The sequence below is a fragment of the Strigops habroptila genome, chromosome 6, assembly GCF_004027225.2.
Source record: "Strigops habroptila isolate Jane chromosome 6, bStrHab1.2.pri, whole genome shotgun sequence".
In the NCBI taxonomy this organism is placed as follows: domain Eukaryota; kingdom Metazoa; phylum Chordata; class Aves; order Psittaciformes; family Psittacidae; genus Strigops; species Strigops habroptila.
Genome location: NC_044282.2, coordinates 6,707,548 through 6,725,096, shown reverse-complemented (window position 1 = coordinate 6,725,096; position 17,549 = coordinate 6,707,548). Strand labels below are relative to the sequence as shown.

Below are 17,549 nucleotides of genomic sequence, written 5' to 3'. Positions count from 1 at the left end.
TTAATATTAATAATAAATCTGAACATTCTACCCAAGGAATGCAATATTCTCCAAATACTAAGTTTTCTAGCTAGTCCAAATATAATGGTATTTCCAAATAAAATTTCAAACTAACAGGTCATACCTGATGCCACTGTTCTGCACTGAAGCCATCCTCATTAGCTTTGGTTATACCAAGAATTCTGTTGCCATTGCAGAGCATAAAGTGTCTGACAGGTTTATGTCAGATTTTAAGCCAAGCATGTGGTTTCATTCTATTAATGCTTAAAGCAAAAGATAAAAATGAAAAAAATCATGTTACCGAAAGCTCAGGAAGTTGTGCCTTGAGAAGCCTCTTTATTTTAAAGAAGTGATGAACCCATCATTCAGAAATCAGGCACAACTTAAGATACTCTGACTGAATAATAAACCAAAACAGTCAATTACTGTTCATTATTTTATTTTGAATATGGTCATTTCCTTGTTTCTTTTGCAACAGAAGTTTATTAAACAAGAAATGAAAGGGTTGGCCTCCTATCTTCTTCCAGTAATTTGTTTTTTTCTGCCTTATCACTAGAGGACAAAAAACCATATAGAAACAAGAAAAACACAACCATAAAATTTTAGGTATTGCTAAGACAGTTTGTGGCAGGCAATACAGAGAAGAGTGAATACAAGGGGAATAAAAGTAGACACTGATACTGGTAGGACAGAACTACAGCCTTTATTTGCTTCACAGTAGTCCACATCCACACATATATTTCAATTTCCAGGTTCAGTATCAGATACTTAACTGGAAATTGAAATCCTGATACGACAGAAAGGTGGAAAGTGAATACCTAAGGGTTAGATAGTTGATGCGAAGTGGCAAAGCACATCCAAATTCATTGCCATTGGCACTAGGGAAAAATGGCTGAAAGGAAGAAAATAAAGCACAACAGCCTTGCATCCTCCGCTTTGTGTTTTTCTTTTGAAAATACAAAAACCAAAAATACAATGTGCCAGAAAAAACACCAACCCATTCATCACAAAACTTTATCTTTACTTTAACTTTTATCTTCCAGAAAAAGGGGACACAGGACTGGGAGTTTGGGATAAAACCTTCCCAAAGACATACCTCCAAAACTGACTTCTAAAAACTGGGAATTAAATATATGAAGTGAATAAAACTATTCTTAGAAGAAAAAAAATATAACAAGGCAAGGAATGTTGAGTAAGAGGAAAAGACTGCATGCTAACATAAATGCTTGAGAGGAATATAGGCTAAAACAAAGTGCAGATGGTTTTACCTAGCATCTGTTCACTTTGGACCAAATATAGTTGAGTAACATTTCAAAGGTGGGATATTCCCAATATTGTAATTAAAATTACAGCAACAAGGAAACAAAATCTATACAGAATTCCTTCTTCTTAATAATAAAATATAGAAAGCCATATGACTTTAGTGCCAATTACATTAGCATACTTGGTAGCAAACATTTTAAATTAAATGTGCTTTTCAACTTAAACACTAACTGAAAGAGTGTGAAAAAACACAGCCTTATAGGCTGTCATAAGAAATAGCTTGAAGTTAGCACTTTACTTAATTACACAAGTGTAATATGAAATCGATTCCTTGTGTCCTGTATTAGTGCCTTGCTTATTACAAAATACTTTTGTATTTCCTTTGTCAACATAAATTAGACTAGCACAATTTTTTCTAACAACACTGTTAAATTAAATTTAAAGTAATGCAAAATTGGTATTGCGCTTGTGTGCTTTGCAAGTATAATACTAAACTGATGAAGCTTCTAAATGCCATTAAACCATTGTATTTCCTTTTTATTTTATAATGAAACTTTAAAAATCAAAATAGTTCTTAAAAGATGTTTTCAATAATCTGCACCAAGAGCAACTGAGCTATTAATCTGAAATTAAAAAAAAAAAGAGCAAATTTGCATCCTGTCTATAAAAACTTGAAAACTTGCAGCCACCCTTTATTCATTAAAAATCAAACAGCAGAGAGAATGCTGCCAGCAATTAATTTTGAGCATGGCTTGCATTATCATTTCAAGGTCAGGTTTCACTGCCCATGCCTCAGTGGGAGCTTGGTTTTGAGGAGATCGCTAAACACCACTTGCAAGGGAAACATCATTAAACATGTGGTGGGAAAACTGAAATTACTTGCAATAGCAACAACCGAAACACTGCCAGCCTGACTCGACCTATTTACCTTCCAGATAGAAGCAGGTAGGTGCCTTTCAGTAAGCTTTCACGAGCTACTAGATACCACCGATGGAATATCTGAGTCTACCCTTAATAACAGTTTGACCTTCTGACCACAGACCCAAAGACTGGTTCAGTCCTGACAATACCAGACGGGAACACAAAACCAGTGACCAATACTTCTGGGAAAGATTAAAAGCAGAACACTTAGAAGGCAAATTATTGCACCAATGAGGCTGGGGGGAAGAGAAAGCACAGGCAGTCTTGGCCCCAGCAGAGATCAGCAGCGATCTTGACACAAGCAAATCCAATCTCTTCAATATCAATGACTGGGATATCCAAACACTCACTCATGCCACCAGCATAATTTTCTACCTTTTAGGTCTTCTCCAAAACCCTCTCCATAGACTTTAAAATGATAAAAAAAAAAAAGGTAGGTTCTTTCCCTCCCCATCTTTAACTTTCAAACTGCCTTTATTTATAATCTAGAAATCTAGATGACATTTTTGTTGTTTTGTTTTATTTTTACTCCTAATGTAATCCTCTGACGCAACTGTTAAGAATAAGTAGTTCTTTCTCTCACCACATCATCTCTTTACGATGCAGGGGTTTCTAAACAGTAAGGTGAATTCAGGTTGCTGGTGTAATTTATGTACCCCTGTTCCATGACCGATTGAGACCAAGACATGACTATGATGCAGCAATGACAATTTGGAAAAATGCACTGAAAATAAGTGGCCACTTCTTTGCAAATGATACCTGGCAGGAACATAGACCTCCTTTATCTATTTTTCCAAATTTATAAAATACTGCAGGTATGGACTTTTTCCCTTCAAATCTATTGTAATATACTGGGGAGAGAAAATACTTCTAACTATCTGACTAGTTATTAAATATAAAGTACAGAAAAATGTTTCAGTAAGCTGAAACCAGTATTATTTTCTTTACAAAGCTATCAGAATATTTTTCTTGAAATTGATACATATATCTCTCAACACATTTGTGTTTGTGTGCATATACGTGGTTTTAAATCTCAAAACAAAGGTTCTTTTATTTCTTTCAAATTTTTTTTGAAGCAAACATTGCCAGCAACACCTATGAATGGTGACGGACATTTGCAAGCAATTGCTGGAACCAGTTAGGGACTGTGAGTTTTCAATTCAACACCCCTGAAGTCCAAACAAAGCTAGATCTCTTTCCTGTCCTTGAATGCAACAGAGAATATTAGTCTGCCTTTTTGTTTTTTTTTTTTTTTAAAGCAGCTAAGCAAGAATGACTGATTCTGAAATATGTATTTCACCATGACTCCACCAGGAACTGTTCATGTTGGTTCCTCCCTTTATGCCTCGGACAACTTCCATACAAAAGGCAGATAAGAAAACATACTACCCCTCACTGCCACATGCTGTTTCCTGACCCCAGCCTTCAAAGATGAGCTCCTCCTTGTCTCCTCCTGCCACTCAGTTACAGCAGTGAACTTCAAACTTTTAACAGCACAACAGCCGCAAAGATTTGCAAGCATAGGCTGGTTCTCACGTCCTGCAGTGCTTTGATCTCTTCCCCAGCTTTCCCACACAGATGATCTTAGCTGCTAAATCTGGGTCTCACCACCTTCATCTCTTCTGGTCCCTTCGGCCCATGTGAGTCTGCACCCTATGCATCTTCCCCCGAAGGACCTTGGAAGCCAGGAAATGCCTCCTCCAGGTTAGTGACCTCATGGAGGAGGAAACAGAGCCTGCCACGCTGTCTGAAAACATGAGCTGAACTACATGGCAGAGAAGCAACTGGGGGATGAGAGCTTCAGTAGCTATGTGATGGTAAAGTCTATCAATTAGTTCATTCCTAAGAAAATCTAAGATAGCAGTGAGCATTTCAAGACCTCTCTTGCTCTCCTCGCCATTTTATTTTTAAATATAGGATACATTTAATAGAAAATGCTATCCTCTTGTATAAGGACTTCAGTTGATGCTGGCATAGAAGAGGATGGGGAGGAAGTGTTCTCGTAAGCAAATGCTGGCCTCACCACTGCTGAGATTTGCTCTGTCAGTGTGTAACTGTCAAGGCAGCAGAAGGATCCTTCAGACAAAGTGAAAGGCCTGAGGGCCAGCAGCTACAGAGGATGCAGTCTGTTAACTCTCAGCATACACACAGCAGTACCACCACTACAAATCCAGAGGTTACTGACCGCTACAAAGAAATTGATTTACAGATGCTCCAAGAACACTACAAAAATAGCAACAAAAAAATGTAGGGATCAACCAGGTGGGTAGTGAATTCACAAGTCCAAAAGATAAAAAGTCACAGCGAAATAGACTTGGTTGTGTCTGGCCTCACATCCAAGACCTAAATAGGATCGGGAAAGACGTGTTGATAACAACAACAAAAAAATTCTGTAGCTTTCTTAGAGTTGGAAGGCTCGTTCTCCTAATACAATTTAGCTTATGAAACAAAGGTGAAGCTTGCTACACAGAAAACTGCTACACATGCTTTAACTTAGCTAACAAACGTCAGTCAGAGTAATGCTCCAAAATGTGCAGACTCAAGCAATTTAAGTGTTTGCATGTTTTATGCATTTTAAGGCAAATAATGCTCTTTTAAATGTCAAAACACATTTTTTATTAATTTTATTTTTCTCTAACTGCCAGATGAAACTTTCATGTTAAAGAATTTGAAGGATATTCTTATCTGTTGTTGTTTTGATGCACAAAAGCTATCTTACAGAAAGAGAGCAAAATAAAGTATTCCAAAGTTAAGAAATGCTATCTTTGAGATATCAGTAACAAATTTAATTCAATTTCCTTATCCATATGAAGTACGATATTATGTTTAACCATCATTTTCCTTAAGGCAACATGGAAAGATCTATACATAAAAATATGTCAACTAATATAGGTGGCACAGGCTGAAAAAAGCAATAAATACAATTGTGTATTTTTCCGGTATTCCTTGTATACTGCTTTAAAATAATCAAACTATATTGCAGAAAGGTGTATCAGAGAACACACATTACTGACAGCTGTAGAAAAAACCAAGTGCAGCAGCATCGGTGTCTTACTGCATGAACACTCACACACATGTTGTACTTACTTAGAAGCACATAGTTAACTAGATACTCATCAGAGAACATCCTGCGAGGTTTCCCTGGCCTGTTAAGCTTCTAATGCTTACCATATTATTAGCTTCATAATCTATCATTTAATTCAGCACATGCTAGGGTAGTTTATCTGTCAGTTTTCTATACTCATGCAGTCCCACTACAGAAAAAGTGTCTTCAATTTGCTCAGCAATTCTGAAAAAAAAAAATCCCGTTATCCTAACTCTAACAAACTGATTTTGTGATTGCAGCTAGAAAAGCCTACGCTACTGCTTTAAAATGAAAAGAACAGAAACACAGGCATACTAAATACATATAAAGCTATTAGGAAATTATTCTGATTATGCACAAGATACTAATTTTAGAAACGTTTTCCTGTATCTGATTCAGATCAAGTATCTTAAATTTTCAAATCCTTCAAACATGATAGTAGTAGGTTGTTCCACCACACCGCAGGTTGAGAAAAAGTTCCAGGATGGCATTGCCTATTACTGGAGGACATCTTTTGTTTTCTTTATTTTTATAGATGATAACTTAATTTCTCCTTACATATACAGAAATCTAACAGTTGCAACAGTAGTATCTAATAGTTCAGAATTAAAGCAAGTTTGCTATAAAATGTATTTCATCACTATGCCAAATATCGTAATGACAGTGAATATCGTCATTCAAACACAGGACTTGACTGATACAGACTGTGTAGAACTTCTCTATCAGCTATTGCAAAAATAAGTTCCCACTGAGAAGGGAAAAATAAAAAAAACCCAACACACAAAATTCTATTCTGGCATAAACCCCAGTATACACACACACACTGCTGGGAAGACAGCAGAAAAAGAACAATTGCCTCTCTCCAAGCTTTTATAGCAACTAGTACACAGCTAACAGGCTACTCGGTTCAGCCTGGAGAAAGGACTCAAAAGAGGAGGCAATCTGAGGTAGAGCTCGAGGTTTCACAGGTTTCCTAACCAATAATAACTTACAGGCTACCAGAAACAAAGCCTCACTCTTCTAGCATATTCCAGGCACCTCTGCAGATAGCTTCAAAGGAAACTGGATAACTATTTCCCCATTTCAGTCAGTATACAAAGACCGTTCACTATATATTAGCTGAGCTCCAGCAGAGAAACAACTTGACAAGTCAGAAGCTGAAGCAATATGTGTCAAAGAGATTGAATTCCACTTTTATATTAGTACAGAAAAAGACAGTGCATGATTATTGCTTGGAGCATGTGGTTGTTTAGGGGATAATGCTAGCACCTTAACGCTGAGAAGTAATGGAAATTGTCTGTCTTGTTCTCATTCTTTCTGAGACAGTCACTTGTGATATGTCTTGTTACACTGCCAGGTCATTTCTCTCTTCAGGCTCCTTAAATATCACCTGTCCAAGTTGACAATACATCTCTCCAATGATGACATGCTTTGTCCCTTGCTAAATAGCTAGACACTCACTTTACCAAGGATGAAAAGTTACACTTTACTTGCAGAAATTAAAACATTACAGGCTGGCCACTATGTTAGAGCTCTGCTCCCAACGATGCCCATCTGCAAGGATGCTCAGCCCCCCAGCATCAAGGCATCTTACTCTGCAGCAGCCTAGGCTTGTGTCCCTCTTTATGTTCTTGATTCTCATAGAAAAAGATTACTCCTAACATGGCTAAATTCAGAAAGATAGATTCTATTAATAAAATTTCAAACAAACAAACAAACAAAGCATACACAAGGACTTTCATGTTCTTTTAAATGCCATCACATCCGCTGAAACTCTATTACAGAAGTTGCACTGCTTTGAGTACCCCATTTTCTCTCACCAGCAATTATTCCATGCAGAAAACAACTCAGCAAACCCCACTCTAAAAAGACAGAACTTCAGCACCGGAGAAAATAGTTTCCTCATGAGCTGTCAATGCTATGTGATACCTGACCCCCACTACAAGTCCACACCAGCTGGAGTAAAGCATAGGATGAAACACAAAAAGGATGGTGAGAGTAATGGTAGGATATTTAAAACCAGACTTTTGCAACCCAAGGTTGAAAAAAATATATTGTAAAGGCTACAAGTTTTTTGTTGTTGATGTTCCTTACTGTAATTCCTACATATTTGTTTTCAGGCCTGAGTTACTGTCTAGACTGGCAGAAGGAAGCATGCCCATCATCCTGAGAGCTTTCCACGGAACTACTAATGCAGGAGACCTGCTTTCAGAGGCTAGAAAAAGCCACACATGGGCACCTGTGTGCCCACTGAGAAGATACGTAAATTATCTAGGAGACCAGTTTTAGGAAAACAGCATCTGTAATGGAAGCATCTGACATTTTCTAATTTAAGTCTGTCCACAAGGCAGACTTTCAGAGTGCGCTGAAAGAACACAACTTCCACAGAATCTGCCCCCTGTGAGGCACAGCAGCCCAGCTGAAGCCTCACCCCTTGGAACTCCATAGCATTCCTATTTCCAAGAGATCTTTAAATTACGCAGAGTCATCACAGAAATCATTGTACAAATTCAGAATTCCCACTTTAGACCTGCAAATCCTTTCTTAAACATGAAGACAGAAAGCTGATTTGTGAAGGCAATACTGAAGAGTGGTAGCACTTTTGTTTCCACTGTTGGAATCAGATCAAATTAACACAGGGGGAAAAAAAGGCAAGTTCGTGAACTGACTTTATTTAAAGTATGCAGCAACTAGTAAATTCAGGACTAAATAATTCACAGTAAGAAATAAAGATCATGGTTATATATGTTTATTTATTTCTATACAATATTACTGTTGTATATATTTTTTTCCTCACTGTATAAAATATGGGTTTATGCTCTGAATATGTCCAACACTAAAGTGACAATGAAGAATGTTTACCATGTTAATTGTTTTTCAAACATGCATTCACCACCTTTCCAGTTACCAGCAGGCAAGATAAGTCAGATCTATGAAACTTTTTACTTGTTTCTGTTCTGTATAGGTTGTCATGGTTTAACCCCAGCTGACAACTAAATACCACGGAGCCACTTGCTCACTACCAGCCCCACCCCAGTGGGATGGGGAGGAGAACTGGAAAAGATAAACCCTACCGGTTGAGATAAGAACAGTTTAATAATTGAAATAATGTAAAATAGTATTATTATTATTATTGTAATGAAAAGGGAGATAATAAAAAGAGAGAGAGGAATAAAACCCAAGAAAACCAACTGATGCACAATACAATTGCTCACCACTCGCTGACCGATACCCAGCCTGACGCATGCAGCGATCGGTCCCTTTCGGGTAACTCCCCCCATTTTATATACTGGGCATGACGTGCTGTCTACCCCTTTGGCTAGTTTGGGTTAAGTGTCCTGTGTCTGCTTCCTCACAACTTCCCATGCTCCTCCTCACTGGGAGAGCATGAGAGACTGAAAAGTCCTTGATCGGAGTAAGTGCCTCCTAGCAAAGCTAAAACATCGGTGTGTTATCAGCACTGTTCTCAGACTAAAGCCAAAACACAGCACTGCACCAGCTACTAGCCCACATGAAACCAGCACAAGGTACTATATTCATCACTCTGTAATCTGTGAGACTTCTAAAAGCATGTTACCCAATGTGAATAATTTCTACAGTATACGTTCCCTCACCCACTGTTTAGAAAGAAGCATCTGTACTTTTGCTTCTAAGTTTTAAATTGTGTTTCACAGCCTAAGGGAAGGAGTAGATGGGGTTGGAGAGTGGGTATGGTTGTGTTTAAAAAAACCAAAAAGCTGAGCAACAGTAAAAGAAAACTTGGTAATGGCAACCTAAGAAGTCTTAGAGGTGAAGTGGCACACACACACAAAAAGGGAACATGTTCAAGTAGCATGATCCTTAATTATGGCTACTCAGAGAATAAGAGACAAGTGCTAAGACAGCCATAAAAAATATTAAGTTCAGGAATAAACTGGTCTCCACTGATTTCTATACAGTACGATTGCTGCACTCTCCCTACACTCCCCAGCCCAGTAAGTATCAAGTGAACATCAAGAGCAAGACTCTGCAAGGACAGACACAAAGAAATGTTGGTCACGCTAACAGCTGAACGCAGAGCAGTTGCTCTTTATTTTCAAGGGGGTGTGGGGTGTGTGTCTGTCCACAGGACCACAAAAAATTACATCAGTAACAAAATTTGTCAGTGAATGAATAAAAATTTCTTCTCTAACATGATCTTCATTGTACTAAATTCTAATTACAAACTACTTGGCTGTGGAAAGCATTCAGACAGATAAAGAAAAGATCTCATTGCAGCCAGCAAAATAAGAGAAGCATTAGCTCTCTTATTAATATAAATTAAAATATAAAATAAAATAAATTTTAAAAATCACATGAGGTAAATGAACATGAGAGAAAACATGCACATTAACCCTGTTTTCCAAATGGCATCGAGATGCGAAGTGAACTGATCTGTCAAGGCGACAAAACAGCCACAAACAAAGCATTTTCTTGAACTGCAGTTCAGTGCTGTCTTCGAATGTCGTTACTTTAAGCAAATGTGGTGCAACTGAACTAGTTTGCCTATTTGTAATCATCTAAGCAGCTACAAGTTGTAAACTGTGAATGCAGCACATTCTATTCCCAGTGGGTGTCCATGCTCTGACATTTCAGCCTAATTGGTAGAGTTCATTTTGCAGACAAAAGGAGGTATGCTGTCAAATGTATTTTCACCAGTCTCTCACATCAAGCACAATTCTCTAAAATAAAGCTAATAAACTGCAAAATGTGTGCTTACGGTACTCTTAGTATTTGAAATGTTTAATTATCTGAATGATAATTAAACATGTTGCCATTTCCAAGAGTAATGAAATAGCTTTCAGCAATTAATGGCCGACGGGGGGGGGGGGGGGGGGGGGAAGGCATGAAATGAAATAGTTTTTAAAGGTAATATGAAATGAAAAATACTAGTATACAAATGATATGATAGACTGATTATGCAGTGTGGTTGGAGATGTGAAACAAGGAAAATAAATTTCAACCACAGGAAAAATCATTGCCTAAATCACGTCTGCATCTCTAAAAACAGTATTAACTCTGGACATGTCACACCTTAACAACAAGATTTTGCTTCCAGATTTTAAGTTTCTGCCAAGATTCTTTTATTTTTGTTTCCCAATTCCCCCGACAACCTATTCTACAACACCATACTTTTAATTCTATAGAACAGAATGCCACACAGATTTGGGGAGGGGTTGGAGAGACAGGGATAAAGGGCTCAGGCCAGAATGAAACTAATTTGGCAAGCAATTTCAAATATGCACCTTCAAAAGCTTTGAAACATTCTCTAATACCAAAGAAAGGGTAAGAAATTTTGCTCTGATTTACACAGCCAAGGACTACAGAAGCACTTTTCGTTCCAGTGCCCAAGTGACAGACCTAATGGTCAGTGATCCCCACATAGTGTCAGCCCATGCCTAGGGCCTGAGCCCCTCCTTTTCCCACTCTGTAAATATGGACTCCTTTGTTTTTATTATACTGCAGCTGGCCTACCTGAAACACAGATTAGCATTGCTCAATTCAAACCACTGTAAATTAGTAACCCAATTCTTTTTGGGAGTGTTTTTTTTCTACCACTTTCATAATATTTTGCAATTTGCCAGCTTTATCATAGTTACATTTTCTTTATAAATTATGTGGAACTGTTCCTGATAGGACCCAAACAGAAATGTTTATTCAATTAATTCATAAGAACGGTTTTAGATACATCAGCCAGTTCTTCTCCATTTGAGTTGATTTTATTCTGGTTTTTTAATCAAAATGTTTTATATCAAATTAAATGCATTAGAGAAGAACAATATTGCCTTTATTAACCAAATAGGTAATGTGATTTTTAAAAATCAAGTTACTCTGACAAGATCAGTATTCCATAAACCTGTTGACTGTCTTTAATTGCATTACTTTCTTAATTCTTCATTAATCAGCCCTTGTATTGGCTGTTCCATTATTCTGTTCAGAATTAAAGTCAAGATGACAAGCTTTTAATTAATTGGGTGATCCTGATACTTCATGTCAGTATTTTTAACATTTGTTTTTAAGTCATCTGAAACAGATTTTTATTTTAATTTTTTTTTTTTTTAAAAACAGCAAACAAAACCATGTAACAGTAAGAGCCTTGACAAGCCATTTTAGGATTTTTGACCTACTGATCACCTGAGGTGCAACTTGACATCAGCTGCTGCTTAATATGCTCCTCAACTTATTGTTATAATGGAAGCTACTTCATTATCATACCATACAAAAGCATCACCTGGTACATTCCCCATGTCAGCACCAGCAGAAGGATTTACTAAGAAATAAGATTAAGAAAGTGAAAGTCACACAGTTCTGCCTCACACAGTCTAGGTTCAAATTAGGAGGAAAGAATTAAGCTGCCCATTTTTAAAATGAAACAATACAGAGAAAATAAGAAAGTAAACAAGAATTAAATGAAAAACAAAGATTTATGTAGCAGAATAAAGCCCAAAGAATCAATGCCAGTGAGAACAGGGAAACCTAAGTATCAAGCACACCAATGCATTATATTAAAAAATATTTATTGCAGCTGAAACTAAAAATAGAAGTCGCAGTTGAAAAATTATCTCCAGTCTTCTGAAAGGGTAAGATTTTCTCAACCTACAGTCGTGTTCTTTGGAAGTGAACACAGTCCAAAAATCTGCGTATATCAGTCCCCAAGCTCTGGAGAAGGTATAATCAGGCTCTGAGTTATCTGGCCCAGGTGCACCCATAGCATTTTCAAGTGCTGCAATATGAATTATTGCCCACGTCCATTCTTTTGCAGCTGGAATGGGCTCCGTGGATTAATGTACTACAATACATTTTCCTACCACAGATCATGCTCCTCTTGGAAGTGTGATCTATTGACTAGTTACATGCACTTTGGTTATATCACAGCGGTCTCAGTGCTTCGGCATGCTCTGCACTGGCAAAAGCTGCCAAACAAGCTTAGGTGAGACAGGAGATGAAGGGATCGCTTGGAAGACAGGAGAGCTCTGGGTGGTGTTGGCAGCTGCTTCTTTTCCTCCCCCAGCCCCTGTCACACAGATGAAGTGATATCCTGACCTAGTGTCTTTTCCCAGAAAGAGAGCTATCATCTTTGACTCAAGGACTTCCCTCAACTTCGTGGACTTTGCACTGAAGGCCTGACTGACCAGCATGTTAGGTTCCAATGACCATAACCACATCTTGCTGTAGGTAACTTGTCCCTCCCTGCCCACTGGTAAAGACTTCAGAAAGAAGGCAAAGGAAGACGTGCACACAACAGAGGCCTTGAGAAGTGGGCAGCCATGCTAGAAAAACTACCTAGGTGTGCTACCTTAACTCTCAGTGATTTAGAGCAGTGTGATTTACTGCTGAGTTCATCACTATACAATAAAGAACTAGCCTCGAACAAAGCTTATCCCAAAAATGAAGCACAAGAGAATTCAGGAAATCCATGTCTCATTGTATAACACAGCACTTGTATAGCACAGCACTTGCAATGTCACAGGACGAATGTTTCTAGTTAGTGTCGAGGCAGCTTGCAGCTGCAAATACAAAAAGAAAAAAAAGATTATACTAAGCAATGCTGAATATAATGAGCAAAAAGAAGCTGAAAACTAATTTAGGGGAGGTCAGTATCTGAACTTGCAGTTTACTGCCAATTCAACCGAGTCATTTGCATCGTGCTCCTTTGAAAAAGAGGATACCATGCTTAATTTACACAATCTGACAAGAACTTGGCTTAGGCAGTCTTCCTGGTCTCCTGCTAGGTGAGTCAGCTGTGCTACGGTCCTTTCTTATGGATATAAGCATCATTAGGATTCTATATGTGGTATGGGTATCTGAACAGTGGCAAGCAGCACAATAAGCAGAACATGGTTGTGCGTGCCAGCCTATAGCCCAAATCCGATAGCTCTTCTACAGGATGCTTTCTCAATAACAACTCTGGTATTCAGCCCTAAAGGGAATACGATGAAGTTCATTAGTCCAGACTTTCTCCATTGTTTAAATACTTTTTCTATTTTATTTTTTTTTCTTATCATAGCCAACTAGTAAACCTATATGGAACAAGAGACTGGTGCATTTGGTATCTGATAGCGAGATCTTAAATGTTTCCAATTACTACTTGGCCAAAAGCCCAGAAACAGTCATGAATGCCAAACACATTTGTAAAAACAACAGCAACTTATAAATATTGGCGTAATGTAGGCCTTTCTGCAACGACAAATGCAAATAATTTTTAAAAGTACCACATTCATTTAATTTCAAGTCGTTCATTTTTAGTTTATTCTAAAGAAGTGTTCAACTTGTAAACAACAAAACCATGAGTAATAAAAACATGTAATTTAACACTCAAAACGTATTTAAGATCCTCTTGAAGTTATATTTTAAGTCTCTAATGATATCTACTTTGAGGGGAAAAAAGGATAAAGATTCTGTTTGTAACATTAAGATAACTGTTTTGCTGTAAAGGTAAATATTTTCTCCCTGTCCACTTTAAAAAAAATATTGAAAATTACATGTTTATCTGTATTTTTATTACTATTTATTAACTATTTAAATAATAATTTCAGATTCACTACTGTGAGAGACAGAAAGAGCACAGCTTATCCATTCAGTGTCGTATTTTCCAGAACCCTCCTGTGATGTTGACTGTACCCAATTTTACAAGCCCCTTGCCTCACATACCAGCATCCTAAATTCTCATGTACAGCACACAGCAAAGCCTATAAATCCACTTCTCCACCTTGAACTCCCCATCTCCACCCTTCAAGTGTAAAAGGCAAACACCGACCAAAGCAGCACTGTACGCATCCCTCATTGGCACACGCAGATTCTATACTGTACCATGCCTTTCACCCCACTCATTTTAAAAATCAGTTCAATTTTTATGCAATCAGAACAACAGTTTAGTTCTCCAGATGGCCATGCAAAGTCACTTTCTCAATGGCAACATTGCCAGGGTCCCTTTGTTAAAAATCTCGAGAAAATGAAAAACCAAAACCAAAATCAACCTTAAGCTTGCTTTTCTTTTTCAATGTTTCACCATGTTTTGTCTTCCCTTTTTTTTTTATTTGCTAGAGATGAATTCAGCAGTAACCTGTAGTCTGTGTATATTGTTTTAAAAATTAATAAATGTGCAAATTTTAAACAAGCATTTGGCACTTGAAAAAGGCAGGCAGAAAGCTGCTCAGCTCCCAAGCCTTCAACTGCAGGCGATCACACGCCAGCACTGCACCGCTGAAACAGCATCTCTGCTATAATGCCTTGAGGCTGGCTGTTACCCTTAGGTCTCTTTGACAGATAATGATTTTGAACAAATTAATATTATTATTGATAATAACAACAACAATAACAATAATAACAGTAATAATAAAATCAATATATATTGTTCTGTTCTCAGCTTTGGTAAAGCTATAAAGCTTTCCTTCCTCCTTACTCATTTCATTATCAAAACCAAATAATACAGGCAGAAGTTTCCCAAAATGAAGTCACTTGGAAAAAAACTAAAACCACACAGGACTCTTTCTCTAACTGATCTATAATTCTCCAGGTTTTACTGAAAAGAAAAAAAAAAAAAATATCACTGAACTTCAGTAAAGTAGGAGCAAGCAATTCCACTGTATACATATATTAAGCTCTGGACAGGCTGAACTCCTGACCTCCTTTGGCACTAAAATATCAGTTAATCATAAAACTGAGCTGTAAACTGTTACTCAGAAGCAGTAGCCAATATAAGTGAATAACTTCTAACTTACAGTTGATAAAGCAGGCAAGTGGACAATTTTAGATTACCACATATTTTCTACACTCCCCACACAATCTCAGAAGATATGCTGAAAAGGACAACACACTCCAAAGCCACAGAAACAGCCATAAGGAGTACTTTTGATTAAACTACTACCTTCTGCCTTTCATTTTGGTTTTAAAATCCTTGAGAAGTCAATAATTTGAGCAACAACATCAGGCAAGAAGTGTAGTCATACTGAAAGAAATCCCAGGTGCCCCATGAGGATTGATGGGGAGGAAGGAGCCTTCAGCATCAGCAGCTTGAAATTAACCACATGCAGGCAGGAAGACCATGCCACACTCAGCACTGACTCCAGTTGTGCTTAGAAATGGAAATACAAAGCATGCATCTGGGTATTAAGGAGGATAACGTCAGAATATAATGTTTTGTTTCACATGTTTTAGTCTTTTAGTCTTAAAAACACTTAAAAGCTGTTTAAAAACACTCAGTGGTTTCATATAGTTGACTACTCAGCACTACCTTTACGTGCAGATTGGTAAAACAACACACAAGTTTTCTAGCAAATGCTGTAACTCAGCTTCAGCGCACGACGCCTTACCTGGGAAACGCCAGGTAGACAAATAGGCTGCCAGAGGACTTTTAACTAGTGGAAGAATTATCTCTTCATTAGAAAGCAATTTTGTTTAGTGTTAGTGGAAACATTTACTAAATGAGTCACCAGACACTGGTTTTGCTATGAGGAAGAGAGAAAATGATCTAAATACTTAATAATAAAAGCGCATGTCTGATACCGAGAGAAGTAAAACCATCGCTCAAATTCTTCAGAAGTAGGACACATCTCCAGCAAAGCACAGGCCAACTGATCAATAATATGTTATTAAGAAATGTCATGAAATTATAAATACTGAATGACTTATGGAAAAAATAATTTCTAATCTTCATTTGAAAACAATGCTAATATTTGCTTAGATATTAAACAAACGAAGAGCAGAATGCCAAGCTATTCTTATTGATGTATCAGTGAGTTTGCTATTGCTGCTACTTGGAATGTAAACATTACAAAACTCACCAGATCAATGTTCACTAATGTGTGGGTTTTAATCTGTATATAGCACAGTCAAACTTCAAGCTGAAAATTCATTTATTTCCCACCATTCCTTTTGACACTGAGCATATAATCAATTATAACTTATTTCAGAATCTGAACTAATACGTACAAAACTTACGGAAAGACAAAATTGACAAAGAACATCGACACAAAAGAGAGTGTCTGTCTGAAAAATAAGTGATCTTGTCAGAAACAAGTATTAGGAATAATTGAAGAATCTCCAGAAAGAAGATATTGCTGCAGAGATGTCATCTAATATAGCACAGTAAATCACCTGCCAGTCACTCGTACAATACCAGCCACAGCAGAGACTGCAGGGTGAGCTATTCCAATATTATCTTTATCTTTTCTTATAAATCTTCTCTTCAGAAAAGACTAATTTTTATGTATATTGTTTGCCTTTTATGAGCAAAATATATATAAATATATATATATATAAAACATATATATACTCATATTGACTTGGGCTTGCAGTTATCTTACAGAAGCCTTGGGAGAACACTGTGGAAAAGGAAGGTCTGCCTTCATTTTCCAGACTGGTGAGGAGGCAGCAGGGCAACGTGCCGCTCAACCTAGTGCCTTCCCTGACTCATCGCTGGTGCTGGGCACAATCTTTCAGTCTCCACAAAGTCTTGATGACTCACCTTTTTCTAATTGAAACCAGTTAATAGTAACATTTATTTGCCTTCACTTTCATGGAATAAGAAGAACCAGTCTTACTGCAAGATAAACATCTCAAAATTTTATTATTGTTAAAATAATGTTGGCCTGGAAGTTCAGATTTTTCAAGCATTTTTTTGATCTGGTTCACTTCATAGGGGATTAAATTGAGTTGAAAATTTGTCTCAAGCCAGACTAGATTTTGGCACCTTATATGTGAAGGTTAGGTTAAAAACAAATTAAAAATAAAATTATACCCACCATAACTTTGTTTCCCCTAAGTGGCTTCTTAAACTACATCGCATAAATCACGACTTCCTTTCTTTTCTTTTCTCATTAAAAAAGCTTTAGTCTGTCACAACCTGGGTAAATTAAATTATATTTTTTCAAGCACTGGGAAAAAGAATCTGAACATTTGGGTTTTGTTAGTCTTAGCTCAGCCTTTTTAAAACAGAAGCTGCTTTCAAATGTTCACTTTCTCAGAACAATGCCTAAAAATCAATTCAGTACAATGAAGCAACGCTTTAACTTTACTTAGATCTCAACAACTGCCATCTTAACCAAGATGGACACACAGATCTTTTCACTTCATAGGAACGACAGACTAAATTATAAATAAGACCACAAATTCAAAAAAATGCCTTCAGTTCAGTCTTGCTCTAGCTGTGCCTCAGCTTCCAACAGTACTATGCCCAGTTTCAAAAAAGACTGTCTAGTTTACTGAGATTCATACCTACTGACCTAGTCCACATGAAGTCCTGGCTTCTGATGCAGACCCT

At 37.3% G+C, this 17,549-nt stretch overlaps 1 protein-coding gene across 21 annotated transcripts in view; it reads right to left on the bottom strand.

The window, feature by feature from the left end:
• Positions 1–17,549, bottom strand: part of PTPRK (protein tyrosine phosphatase receptor type K) — a 397,787-nt gene that overhangs the window by 148,017 nt on the left and 232,221 nt on the right. The gene's annotated exons all lie outside the window — the stretch shown is intronic.